Genomic DNA, 14,837 nt, shown 5'->3' with positions numbered 1-14,837 from the left:
ATTTTATTTAACAACCATTCAATGTTCTTCAGCTTGAAGAACTTCTTAGTATTAATGACCTTTCTCAAGTTCATAAGAGCTGGTCTACTTGGGGAAGTCAGCAAATACCAGGGCGGACTTGGCTGGTGTGCTGATCTCATGAATCAGAATGAATCTCTGCCAGGGAGAATGCCTTGTTAACTGCAGCACAAAACATTGTCTCTGGGGTCAATGGATCAGTGGAGTCTGAGTCCTACATTCCTTAAAGGAGAAAGCAATTTTCAGAAAGCAAATTTCTTTCCTGCAGAAGAACAGTCATGTATAGTATTGTAAGGCAGGTGGGAGTTCTTTTATTTCATTTATTTAGGTTTTATGTTATGTAAACTTAAAGTTTTCTGGGGCTAGTGGTAAAGGTGCTTGCTGCCAAAGCCAGTCCCTGTGACCCTAATGGTGGAAGGAGAGCCCAAAGCCCAGAAAACTGTCATGTGATTTAAGCACATGCATTCTGTGGTATGTGAATACTTCCCCAAGTTGACTAACCAACTAAATGCAATTTAAAAATGATTTTTATATATTAGCTATCATTCCTACTTGATGATGATAAAAATTAACAAGCTGTTTAATAGTTCCATTCTTTTCACGTAGGAAATACAGTTATGATAATACTAAAATCAGATGGCAGTTGATTTTATAATGACAGTATAATGTAGCCTGTAAAGAACCTTGATAATTAAATACTGGACAGGAAAGATAGCTCATTGGATAAAGGGGTTTTCCACCAAGCCTGATGATCTATATTGGAACCCTCGAACCCACATGGCAGAAGGAGAGAACCAGCTCCTGAAAGTTGTCCTCTGACTTTGACAAGTACACAGGGAACACACAGCACCAACACACCCACCCGCAGAGACAAATGAACTAATAAATGTGATAAAATGTTTTAGAGAAAAAAAGAATTAAGTACCTACTTTATTGCTAGTAGTGGCTCCATGGATAGGACGTGATGATCTGAAAATGATAAAGCATGTCTCTGTTTGTGCTTGGGGTCTATCTAATAAAGAGTTCCACTGTGTTTTACCCCACAGAAGAGGTCACTGTGGCATCTGTAGCTCAGGCCCAGGAGAGTCCCTCTGTCAACTGCTCTCCTACCATCTACAGGCAACCCTGCTTCCTTACACACAGTCTAGCACATTTTTGTCAAGCAAAATGGAACTTCATTCAAACACCAAACAGATGTGAATAAAAAGAAGAGGGTAGTTTAAAAATATTTCTGTTGCTATCAGCAATTACTCTGTCGCATGAATGGCGTTGGCGATCAGCACGGAATGTGAATAGAGCTGTCTGGTTACTGAGAATTTAGAACAATAGCAAGCTTCCACTCCCAGGACATGAGTTTTTTCCCGCTGGAAATTCATTATGCTCTCTAAACCACATTTTAAAGAAATCATAACGTTTATATAAATCATGATTTTTTTTTCCTGTATGCTACCACAGATACGGCTGTACATAAAAGGCTGCAAAAGCTGTTTCCTAATACACTTTGGCTCAACGGGTCAGGGTGCTTTCTGTTCTTGCAGGGGACCAGAGGTAGATTCCCAGAACATTGACAGATAGCTTGCTACAGTCTGTAACTCCAACCCCAGGGCAGTTGATGCCCTCTTCTGGCCTCTGTAGGCATTGCACTCATGTTCCTAAATGTCCCCATAATTAAAAACGAAAATGACATCTTAAAAAAACAAAAAAACAAAACAAAACAAAAAACAAACGAACAAAACAACTTCTTAAACACTAAAATGACATCTCTATTTTATTGATGTAAAATTTTTTATTCAAACAAACACTTCAAATAAAATAATTAGAAATTATTTCTCTCCTATGATATTTTACTCATGGCACTATTAGCTTAGAGGATAACGAGGCATCATAAATACACACAGCAAGGTGATTATATATGGTAGTTATTTGGTTACCCGAGGTAATATGAAGAAATTTAATGGGTAGAAACACAAAGTTTTTACTGTTCTTTTCTTGAAGACAGATTCATCACAGGAGACTGAAGTTAAATCTCTGACCTAGCCGTGGTGTGGCCTAGACTTGATAGGACTCACAGAACGCTGAGCCTGAAAAAAGGACGAAGTAAAAGCAGTGACCCAGGATTCTGCTAGAATTGTTCCAAGGATGGTGCATTTGTTAGCTAATGACAACAGCGTCACCGTTTCAAGTTTGGTTTCCAAATAATGACGTAAAACAAGTAATTTTGAAAAATTACAAACATGTGCAGCCTTCCACAGAGGGCCTCTGAAAAAAACCTACCCAGCAGGGTTTCGAAGCAGATGCTGAGACTCATAGCCAAACTTTGGGCAGAGCGCAGGGAATCATATGGAAGAAGGGGGAGACAGAAAGAATTGGAGGGGACAGGAGCTCCATAAGGAGACCAACAGAACCAAAAATCATGGGCCCAGGGGTCCTGCAGAGACCAATACGCCAACCAAGGACCATGTATGGGGAGGACCTAGACCCCGTGGGCAGATGTAGCCCATAGGCAGCTCAGTCTCCACGGGGGTTCCCTAGAAAGAGGAGCAGGGCCTGTCTCTGGCAGGAACTAAGTTGCCTGCTCTTTGATTACCTCCTGCTGGCAGGTGGTCTTACTAGGCTGCAGAGAAAGAGGATCCATTCAGTTCTGATGGGACCTGATAGGCTAGGGTCAGATAGTAGGGGAGGAGGAGCTCTCCTATCAGTGGACTAGGGGAGGGGCTCGGGGTGGTGGAAGTGGGACACGGAGGGTAGGACTGGGAGGAGAAGAGGGAGGGGGCTACAGCCGGGATACAAAGAGAATAAATTGTAATAAATAATAAGACAATTTAAAAAACTACAAGCACCTACAGGGGTTTCTCACAGTGATCAGGTTGAGTGTGGTGGCACCCATCTACATATCTGAATCAGGAGGATTGGGAGTTCAAGGTCAGCCTGAGCTTTACAGACTTGGTGTTTCATCAAAGAAAATAATAAGATAAATTAAAAAAGAAAGAAAGAAAAGGGAAGAAAGAAGATCATTTTTTTTATAAAGTTGAACAAAATCCAATGAAAATATCACTTAAAATCTGTGTGTTACTTATGAAATTTTCATAAATAATAAAATCCATGAAAATTTGAGCAACTCTTAGATGTCTGGCAGTTACTAGGCAGTTGCTCTATTTACCATTGAGCCCAACCTCCAATATTTCCCTTTGAGCCCAAACCCCCAGGCTTTCCATTCCTTATCATCACTGGTCATTCACATATTTTCAAACAGTAAACCTTTCAGTAGATGTGGTAGGATACTTTTAAAAAAGCAAGACATTATCGGTGCATCCTGTCTGATGAAAGCCTAGGCACTGTTGGACAGTGTACTTCCGTTCCGGGAATGGCTGAGGGATGGAATCTCACTCATGAACTGTGCCTTAGAGAACTGTGTGTGCCTCTGTTTTAGCACAGGTGTCAGGATACACTCCGAAGTATGGAACTCACCCGCAGAACGGTCATATACGACCCTTCTGTCATTTCGGGACAGGTGTAACCAAATCACTCTGAATTTAAATAGTTTAGAAGGAGGCTGATGGAGCATGAAGCGAATGTCGGAGTATAGCTGAGCAATACTGGGAGGCAACCCCTTCTTACTTCGTTTGTTGATTAGTTTAATAAAACTCTATCTGTTGAACACGTATTTAATATAGCATTTTGTATACTGAAATAATCTATTTTGCAAGGTCACTTCCCCTTCTTTGGAAGCCGTCACTGGTTCTTCTTGGCTTCAGTGAAGAGGAAACCTAATGTGGGTTAATGGCAAATCTTTGTGCATATTTGCACAGATTTGTTTTATGGATTTCGGTCCCTGCCGCTGAGGAAGGCAGGGTTCAGGAATGTCTGAGGACAAAGAACAGGACCTTCTGCATTTCTGTTTTACATTTATGCAGATTTTCCTCTTTTTTCTAAAAAAATTTCTTCCCCTTTTCTGATATTTCACACATTAATAATTGTTTCTGCTCTCATTTGCTTTTTAACCTTATAAAAAAACAGGTCCTGCCCTGTTGTTTTTCAATTCTTCATAATCAGCTTACAGTCAAAATTAATTTATTGACTTAGTAAAAATTATAGAGGTCATTATTATAATGAAATATAAGCAACATAAAAAGGCAGTTAAAAATATAATACGACTCTGGTCTAACCTTTTCACTTTTCAAACCTATAAGGATAAACATGGATATTCTTCAACAAACGCTCAATGTAGAGTGAACGTCCCTCCTTTGCTGCATTCTTCCATTGTCGTAAATGGTTACACACAATTAACAACAATCACAATGAAGACATGGTGCATTCTCATCACTCCCCAAAGAGTCCCAGTATGTGTCGGTGGTCTATGTTTTCCATTGGCCCTACTGGAGTGATCTTTGATCTGGTTTTTGTTGTTGCTTGTTTCTTTCTTTGATGTGTGTGTGTGTGTGTGTGTGTGTGTGTGTGTGTGTGTAAATGAAACCATAGAGTATGTGACTTTTTCCCTTAAACAGAGATTTTTGTTATGCATAGCATTCAATAAATTCTAATTCTTTCCCTGTGATGTTTTGTAGCTTTTCAGACCCCAGTGATTTTTCTTTTAGCTTTTTATTGCTTTGGCAAAAGTATACTTCTCTCATTTCATGATCGTGCACCATTCAATTCCTCTGTCACTACTGATTTTTATCTGTCCTTTTTATATCTGCCATTTAGGCACATATAAATTTATGATTGCCATATCTCATTGGTGAATTCAATCTTTCTAATGACCTCAATGATCATTTAACCTGTACAAAATTCATTGTGTTTAGTACTTAAATGCTTTGTCTCACAGTCTAAAATTTTCATTTCTCTCATGTATAATTTTCCCTAAGCCTAAAGAGTTGTTAGTATCATACACAACACACACACACACACACACACACACACACACACACACACACATGTCTGGAGGCAGTAAGTTCTCTTAGAGGTTTTAGTTTTTGAAAACATCTTTTTTTAACCTTATTTTTGCTAGATCTAGAATTCTAAATCAATAGTGTATTCACTTTAAATAAATTAAAGACAGTATTTTATTTTTTTTCTTCATGCTTTCTGTTGTAAAGTGCAAGGTCACAAATCATTTTCATGAGTGCAAATACATTTTCCTCTGTTTATTTAATGATGTACTTGTATTTTATTTTCAGTAGTTTGATTGTGATGTGCTTAGGTTAGGCATGGTTATGTTCCAATTAATCATGTTTGGACTTCCCTAAGTTTCTTGGACATGCAGTTTTATAGCTCTCCTCAATTTTATGCTTTTAGATTATATCTACACATAGTTTGTGTTTTACGTTTAACAATGTCCAGCTTCATTCTCCGCTCACTTTCCGGGACTTCAGTTTCCCATATTGATGTTTGAAATCATTCTGCAGATCTTTGAAGCCTTGTTTTGCAAAGGATAATCTCGCTCCTCCCTTCCTTCTCTTTATTATATTCTTTCCCTCTTTTCTTCTCTTTTTCTTCTTCCACCTGAATGATTTGCATTGATTTGTATTTGAGTATCTAGACTCTTTCCTCTGTTGCTTGTGTTCTGTTATGAAGACCATACATTTTCTACAGTCTGTATCTGATAATTCCTACACTTAGGTCCTCTTTTTATTGACAATTTTTGTCTTTTCCCTTGAAAAGTTCCCTAGAAAGTTCACACTTTCTAGACTCTTTGATGAATCATTTTAGACCAGATTATGGAAACTACAAGCATTATGCTGTCTTTCTGTGTTCACAGGCAATTGACTAGCCCAATGGCAATTCCATATGGTCCCATTAGTGCAGTGATTGGCACCTCAGTGATGATCAGCTTATTGCTAGCTGCCATATTTTAATTTATTATAATTTATTCACTTTATATCCCAGCTGTAGCCTCCTCCCTCCTCCCCTCCCAATGCCTCCCTCATCTTCCCATGCCCCTCCCCCAGTCTGCCAATAGGGGAGGTCCCTTCCATCTGACCATAAATCTATCAGGTCTCATCAGGAATGGCTGCATTGTCTTCCTCTGTGGCCTGGTAAGGCTGCCCCCACCTCAGGGGGAGGTGATCAAAGAGCTAGCCACTGAGTTCATGTCAGAGACAGTCCCTGTTCCTCTTACTAGGGTACCCACTTGGAGACTGAGCTGCCATGGGCTACATCTGTGCAGGGGTTCTACGTTATCTTCATGCATGGTCCTTGGTTGCAGTATCAGTCTCAGAAAAGCCCCCTGGGCCTAGATATTTGGTTTCTGTTGCTCTCCTTGTGGAGCTCCTGTGCCCTCCAGGTTTATCTCCCCCTTCTTTCATAGGCTGCTATTTTCCCTCTGTTTGTCCTGTCAATATATGGTTCAGAGACTGGCCAGAGATTTTAAGGAAAGAAGCTTGGGGTTTTGCTTCTCTGGTTCTACCCTTTTGGGGGCCACTCAGAAGCAGGTTTTCTGCTGTGAGGCCTTACTCACTGGTTTTAGAAAGAAAAGGCAAGTGGCCATAGGAGTTTTACCATAATCCTGCTCATTCAGGTTTGACTGTTCATTCACTAATAACTTTGCTCTTAGTGGAACTATTTGCATGCATTTCACAGGTATGATTTTCCCATCAGACTCTCTGTGGCTGATCAACTTGCCTATGTGTGTTGTGTCCTCTTTTATGGGTTGCATGTGAAACTTAGAGGGATTTGTGTTTGCAGCATTGGGATTTCCAATCAAGAGCTTCAAACCAGTTTCTCACAAGGATGTTTTGTATCATATGAGTTGCTTTCATCCAGGCTGTGTCTGACACTCGGGTCTAAATTTCCTATTCTTCATAAGCATATAGTTTCTACCCTGGCTCTGGGATATTGGTATGCTGTCTAAGCTGGTTAAGATTTTAGCAGTGTAGCTTTTTCATCCCTGTCTTGCTTACAGGGTAGCCTCCTAATTCTTTGATGCATGTCAGTAGTTCAGATCCTGCCTCCAGTAAGCTCTCTGGATAGTGTCATCAACCATCCTGAAAGGATCCAGTCTTTTATGAAGGCTTTACACTCACTTCTGTTGTCTACTCTGACTTTGTTTTCAGCTTTAGAGTTATTTTATGGTGTATTGCTGTAGTGTAATACTCAGTAGTTAAGACAAGAAAGAATGTTTCACTTGGCATCTTGCTCTGTCATATCAGCTAGAATTCTTTACTGTTCTACTACCTGTAATCTATTAGTGAAGCTTTGGTTTTTCTTCTTCCGTTCTTTGTAAACACAGTTGCAATTCTCTTCATTCTAATCCCTGTCCTCCAATCTGTTTAGGCTTCTTTAATATCATAATACATTGGTGCATTTATTTTCTAATTTTCTTTTTTTTTCTATTGTCATTGTATCACTACTCAAGTTCATCATAGGGGCTGCTGTCTTAATATTTAACATATAATCTGGCCTTGAACCTGTCACTACATGCTTGGAAGTGTTTAATGGCTCTTCAGTGCCAAGAACAAACTCTGCTTCCAAAGTAGCAATGTCTTAAATCTTTCTACCCATTTATATTCCTATTCATAGCACAAGCCCTGGGGTACAGGTGATGTCTCTACATTCCATATCCTTTTAGTTGGACTCCTTCCTCACTCCTTCCCATACCACACTAAGTAATGAGAAATGCCTTCTCCCAGTGTGCATACATTTCCAAATAACAGGTTTCCTATCAGACAGAGCTGAGAGTTCCCAATTTCCATGATCAGGGTTGCAAGTACATTTTATCTGTTGTTTTTGCAGACATTAATATTCCTCCCTTCCTCCTTCCTCACTCATTATAGAGGAAAACTTTATTTGTAAAATTTATTTTTCATAGTTGAAAAGTGCTTTGCATATCAGAATGAGAAAGTAAATTTTGCTGCAGGGAAGGGGCAGAAAAGAGACAGGAAGTAAATTCATAATTGTCCCTGAAAGCAAGAGGAAACTTGGGAATAAAAGTGATTGAAATCCAGCCACTTGATTAGCTATTGTGCTAGGGACAAGCCTCCCCAGCTACATGAAGGAACAGTTACTTAAAACCAAGCACAGCACAATAAACACCAAAGACACAGCTTCATTCTTATGCAACTGATCATTTTATTCCTTAGGAATTGTCGTTTGTTTTAAATGGCCATTGCTTTCGTTATTCTCATCTTCAACTTCCTTTAACAAAAGAAAAGTGAACGAGGAAGACAGCTTATTATCGGAAGTGCATCATTTCGATGGTCCAATGACAAATTTTATCTGTTAGGTTTTTGTTTGTTTGTTTGTTTGTTTGTTTGTCTGTTTGTGCCTCCACTGTATCTGGTGCCAAAAGCTTAAGAGCAGGCCAAGGTCTCAGCTTACTCCCAGTTAGCATCAGAACTTTAGAGGGTGTGACAAAACATGAAAAAACAAAAAACAAAACAAAACAAAAACCAACACGTTAGAGTACATTGAAGAATTCATGCTCATACCCTTGGGAAAATAATCCTGAAATACTTGATATTCTACAAGGACTGACTGCATAGGATCTCATGAAGCTAACTTGACCCAGAATTATAAGCATTTATAGTTGAACAAGTTTTTTGGTTTTTTTTAAAAAATGTTTTTAATAGAAGAGTCAGGAATGTGGGGGTTCCTTCTGGGCCTCAGTGTTCTGGTTGAAGCTGGGATTCATCAGTTTCCCTGGTCTAGAGCTCTGCCCGCTGCCCCCGTGTTCCCACAGGGACTGGATGCTGCTGGAAGCTTTTAAACAACTCATTATGTCTTGAGGAGAGATGGTTTGGTAAATATGTGTGTAATTTCCCATATCATGGATGGTGGAAACTCTTTATTTTGAGACAGGCTCTCATTATGCAGCCCTGGCTGGCTTGGAATTCACAGATACACACTTGCTTTTGTCTCTCAAGTACAGAGATTAAAGGCGCACGCCACCATGCCTCACCAAGTTTTTTTTAACTGTTTTTTTTTTTTTTTTTTTTTTGCCTGCACACATGCCTGCAGTACTTGGGAAGGCCAGAGGGAGTATCTGTTCCTCTGGGAACAAAGTTACAGATGGTTGTGAGCTGCCATGTGGGTGCTGGCAATTGAAACTGCATCTTGGACAAGAGCATCCAGTGTGTCTAATCAACAAACCATCTTTCCACCTCCAGTGACAACAATTTAAAAAAAAGAGAGAGAAAGAGAAAAAGATATTTTTCCTTTTTCATGGTTCCCTTTCTGGTTTCATGCTTCATGCCCCTTACACACTGCCCATCCCCCAACACACATGCACGCATAAACACACATACACACAAAAATTAAAATTTACATTCCTTATATAAGAGAAAGCATGAAGCATTTGTCTTAGAATCCGTCAACTATTATACCCAGGAGTTGTACAGCTGAGTCATATGGATCTGTTTTTAGTGTCATCTAAAAACCTCCATTAGCATTGTCACCGTCTATCCAGTTCATTATCCCATTCCTTTATTGGAAGAATTCTGGGGCTTGGCATTTAACTTTTGTAATATGCTCCAGATACTAATCCTTTGTCTGATAGATGTGTCTTTCAGTTTTCATTCTTCCCATTTTTCCTACTCAATTTTATTTGACATGAGTCTTTCAGATGAGACCTTGTCACTTAATGTGTGTCCTCCACGCGTGTTTCGGGTACCACCCAGGTGCTGTAACAGAGCAGCCTTGGAAAGAAGCTTGCAGTAGGAGACACTTGTGCAGCTACCCTTGTATTCTTGATAAGGTTGTGAAACGGGGCCCAATAGCAGCCCTGACTTGGAAAGATATAACAATGTTTTGTTTGTTTGTTTTTGGAGTAAGTATATTAGTAATTAAGCAGTGAAAGGAGGATTGGAAAAAAGAAAAAGAAAGAAGTAAAAAGAAAAGAGGGAGTGTACGGGTTAGAGGTTGGACAAATTACACAGAAACTGTTAATACAGAGTAGGTACAGAGAAGAAAGCTTAGTCCTAACAGCCTATTCAGAAGAAAGACAAGCTGCCGCAGAACAACCAAGCAAACTGCTAAAGTGCAAACAAAAATAAATCACAAGAGGAATAAGGAAACCTGAGGTACCCTCTGTCAGCATTGCTTCTTAGGACAAGTGTAGTTTCTCCCCGATTTCCCATCTGTGGTGTTTGCAGGTGGGATGGAGGCTGAGAATCTCAGTCATTCCCCTTCTGCAGGAAATCCCTAGTCTCAGAGTCTCAGACCCCTCCCTCCACCACCTGTCAGGTAAGACCTTCTTTCTGTTGATCTGGGGTCCATGGTTTCCATGTGGGGTTCTCTGTGACTGAGAGGAGGGTTGTCTGAGGCCCACCTTAGCTGCAGTCATCCCCTTCCTGGACACCATGTTTACTTAACACTGCTGAGGAGATTGTCTGGCACTCTCCCCCACCACCACACCTTCCTCGTTTTGTCAAAGGTCCAGGCAGTGGTCTGAGTGGTCCTTTCCTTCTATTTACTCCAGGGTGCTTACTAGTGAAGAACCTCAGCCTCCCGCTCTCTGGCTACACTGCCCTACCCATCTTCTTACTTATGGTGCTTTCAGGTCTGTTCCGGCTCTCTCCAGAGAGCTGTTCTTGCACAATCCTCCTCCAGAAGAAAAAGCTTTCTCAGAAGCCACAGTAACATTCCATCGGCATATAGAGCATGGCTTGGCAGAGAGGCAGATGGCTTTTCTGTGAAACAGTTCACCTAGGTTTATAGCTTCTCTCTGAAGCTCCTCTCATAGCAAGGGTCTTGTTTAGCGTTCTATCTTTTCTTTCACTGTGTTATACAGAAGCAGTTTCTAATTTACTATTTTCTTCTGAAGTCCTATAGGAAACTAATTGTTAACTGCAAATGAACATATAGTGTTTTCAATTTTTTTTTAAGGAAACTATGAACATATATTTCACTTAATCGTTGTATATCATCTCTTCAAAATAAGGAAGACATTTTAAGAACTTCTCCTTACAACCATTTTCCCCCTTTGCAGACACTATCATCTCCACACCACCTATACCAAAGAAAGTGTTTCAGCAGCAGAGCCAGCTACCTTTAACACGACTCACCCAGGAAACGTTCACCCATACATCCACCAAATGTATATTCATGAAATGTATATTCATGCAGGCTAATCCTGCGTAGGAAGTAGCTTGAGTTCTTCTTTTTTATAAATTCACTTTACATCGTGTTGTAGCCCCATCCCTCCTCCCCTCCTAGGCCTACCCTCCCTCCCCTTCCTCCCTTCTTCTTTTCTGAGGAAAAGGGGAGCTCCCTTTCCCATTCAGCCCAGCTCATCAAGTTGCATCAGAGCTGAGCATGTCCTCTTCCCCTGTGGCGTGGCAAGGCAGTCCAGCCAGGGGAAAGTGATCAAAAAGCTGGCAAATGAGTCCCTGTCCCATGCAGTCCCCATGTTCCTCACTAGAGGACCCACACAAAGCCAAAGCTGCCATCTGCTCCATCTTTGCAATCCCGTTCCTGGCTTGAGGTCTTTAGGGCTCAAATTATTTTACTTCACCCTTGTTCCTGGAATAGCCGTCTCTGGCTTCTTTCAGATGAAATTACTCAGTTCTTCCTACTTCCGTGTACTGTGACTTCCTACTTTCTGTGCATTTTAGTGGGGAGTCTTACTGGGCTCAGTCTACTGCAGTCTGCTTTTCCTTCAGTGTGCACATAACTAATTTAGCGTCACTACTGGTTTACTTTCTTTCTTTGCGTAAATAAGTTCCTGTTTGACCTTGACCACCCAAGATCCAAGTGTGCATGTCCAGATGCATGAGCTGTCTGTACCTTGGTGCCCCGTTGTCTTCCTACTTAGGGAAGACTAGCTTTTCCTCCCAAGGCACTGAAGTTCTTCAAAGCCACAATCCATGTGGCCTGGCCTGCGCTTGGTGTCTTAGTACAAGAATACCCACCAGTGACCATAAATGCTTCAAAATGGTTGGCGTAATTTTCTTGTAGTTATTAAACAGCTATTCTAATAGGGTGTACAGACAAGTGCATCTCAAAGTCACATTTTCCTCTCATCTTTTTTTTTTCTGTTTCCCATGCAGCTTCTTCCAAGTATTTTTTTTCTGTCTGACAGCCTTTAGCATTTTCAGGTCACTTTCTTCCCTCTCCTCTTTTAATCTGACATCACAAAAGACTTAATTCTTTTTTGGTAATAAAACATTCCTTCTTGGAGGCTGGGGAAGGGAAAGGCTTTGAAGGCTCAGTGCTGTAAAACTTCTCACCTGGCCAGGAGAAAAGGTGGACAGTCCTGTGTACCATTTCCCATCAGTGGTGCTCTGCTTGTCACCTTGTAATGACCAATGATGTATTAACAGTTATCTATCAAGCTCTTCTTTTGATAAGACCCATGGTGCTCACCTGTTAGGGCATCTGCCAGTGGACAGACCCTTTTTCTGTGTCCCTCCATCACACTGATGACCTCTTGGTGTTATTTTATACAACAAAGCCTACAGTGCCTATAGGCTCTGATCATAGATAAACTTGACCAATCTCTTACCAGGGATATTATGAAATGGGATTGAGAGATAGTCCTCTTAACACTTGGATTGATATTTCGTAAGTTCAAGTTCTGTTTGCACTGGCAGATGATGCTTAGAGTGATGGCAGCCTCTTGGGCCTTCATATCTTTATTTGGAAACATCTACTTCTCTAGAGCTTCTATGTTGTTTGCTGGACTCATCACACTACATCTACACATTCAATTACCCCATCCCAAGGGGTCAAGTGGGAATTCTAATTATATGGGTTCACCAAGACGTTTTATTCCTCTCTTAGTACTCTTAGCTTTGATAGAATCATAAGAGGGGGGAACCTTATGGAAACATCCCCCATATTTCTGCTCATTCAGCCACCAGTGGGAGCCCCCTGGCTCTGTATCTGTTGTTTTGATCTCATTCCTTTCTTCCATTCAGTTTCTAAACTCTGTTCACCATGCCTTCTGGATCTCCGTCAGTCAGTCATCAGCACAACTCCATATCCTTGCCACTTTTCTGAAAATTCCTTGATTTTTCCAGACTGGTATAGTTTTCCCCAGAAGTCACATTTTCTCCCACATCCCTCCTGTCTCTTCTGGGAGTTAAGCAGATATCTTTCTTCCTACTCATTACTGCATCCAGAGCTTTGGCTCATTCTCTTTCTTAGAAATCCCTAAAGCCTGTTCTCCTACCAGATCCCTTCAGTCTCTCTTCCTTCTGCGATTCCTGGATCACTGCCCTTCTTCAGAACACATTGGAAGCATATAGCTTAATGATTTCAAAACCCAGCTCTCCCAACTCCTTTCCTTCTCCTCCTCTTACAAAAACACCTTTTAAAATCTGGTTTTCCCCCTGTTGGTAAAATGAATTCAACTTAGGGTTTCTGGGGAGAATTATTAAGGGATGTTGAAAATGCAGGCTGCATAAAGGCTACCTGAGGTGCATCTGAATAACTTAGCATTTTAAACTTGGAAACTGTGCCTTAAATAAAATCTCTCACAGAGCAGGCTAAGACATGTAAATGTGGAGCTGCTTTTGTTAAGATATAGAAAGGAGGTGAGAATGGGGGATCTCTGGAATAAGGGCAAGTAAGCCTGAAGCCCCAGGATAGAATTTTGTTCAGCTGGCGCCAGAACAGCTAGGAAACCACTGGAAATGTGGAGATGGCATGCCAAGGCACCTGTCGCACATGGAGAACTGAGTGTAGATCCCCCAAATCTGAAAGAGAACCAGGTATGCTGAGTGCACTTGTGAACCCATGCTGGGGGTATGGCAACTGGAGGGCGTCTGAAGATCATTGGCCAGATAGTTTGATGATCTTTAGGTACAGTGAGAAACCCTGGCTCAGAAGATAAAAGTGGATATCTATGTATGTATCTGTCTGTCTGTCTGTCCATCCATCTATCTCTACTATATATCTGTATAGCAGAATTTATCTCAGCCACCCATACTAACAGAGCAGAGCTAAAAATCAACAAGGAGCAAGTTTAGGAAGAGAATACAATAGACGTCAGGCTAGTGACTTCATTATCATATATTGCCACCTAGCTCTCACTCCCACTACAGCTTTCCTTATCTATATGATGCCCAAGGTCAATCCATATAATAGCAAGGTACACTGTCTGCTACTGTTCATGCCATCTAATGCTTGGCATTTTCTTTTGTTCCTTTTCCTTCTTTTCTTTCTTCTTTCTTTCCTCATACACTATATCCTTTCCTTGTCCTGATATTTCTATTATTGCCCAGAAACTGATATGGCTTACAATATCTGAGGAGTATCTCTTTGTGCTTCTTCTCTTTTTAGTCTACTATTAACCAAAACTCATATATCTCCCCTCCCTTTCCATTCTCCCCCCCCCTTTGCTTCTATTATTCCCACTCTTATGCATGTCACTCCCTTCCACTTCCTACCTAGCAGCAGAATTCTAATTGTTAGTTTTGCTATAATGCTTTTCTTACTTCTTACTTCAGAAGATTAGTTCCATAGAGAAAAACATCACCATGGCCCTATTACAACCTTGTCTCTCCTTAATGTTGCAAACACTTCCACTGAAAAGAGAGATGATCCAAATTAAAAAAAAAATAACAACAATGGGGAAAATATCTTAAACAATAATCTAATCCAAGAAAGGTAGATCCCATTCCCAAAAACATAAGAAACATGAAATAAAGGCATTTACAGAGGCCCCATATCAAATGGACCTAATAGATGTCTACAGAACTTTTCACCCAAACTCAAAAGAGTATACTTTCTTTTCAGCACCTCATGGAACCTTCTCCAAAATAGATCATATAGCTGGTCACAAAGCAAGCCTCAGTAGATACAAGAAGACTGAAATAATCCCTTGTATCCTATCAGACTACCATGTATTAAAGCTGGACCTCAACAACAACAGAAATAGC

This window comes from Psammomys obesus, unplaced genomic scaffold (genome assembly GCF_907164565.1).
Source record: "Psammomys obesus unplaced genomic scaffold, mPsaObe1.curated_primary_1811, whole genome shotgun sequence".
Classification (NCBI taxonomy): Eukaryota; Metazoa; Chordata; class Mammalia; order Rodentia; family Muridae; genus Psammomys; species Psammomys obesus.
This window is presented reverse-complemented; position numbering follows the sequence as displayed.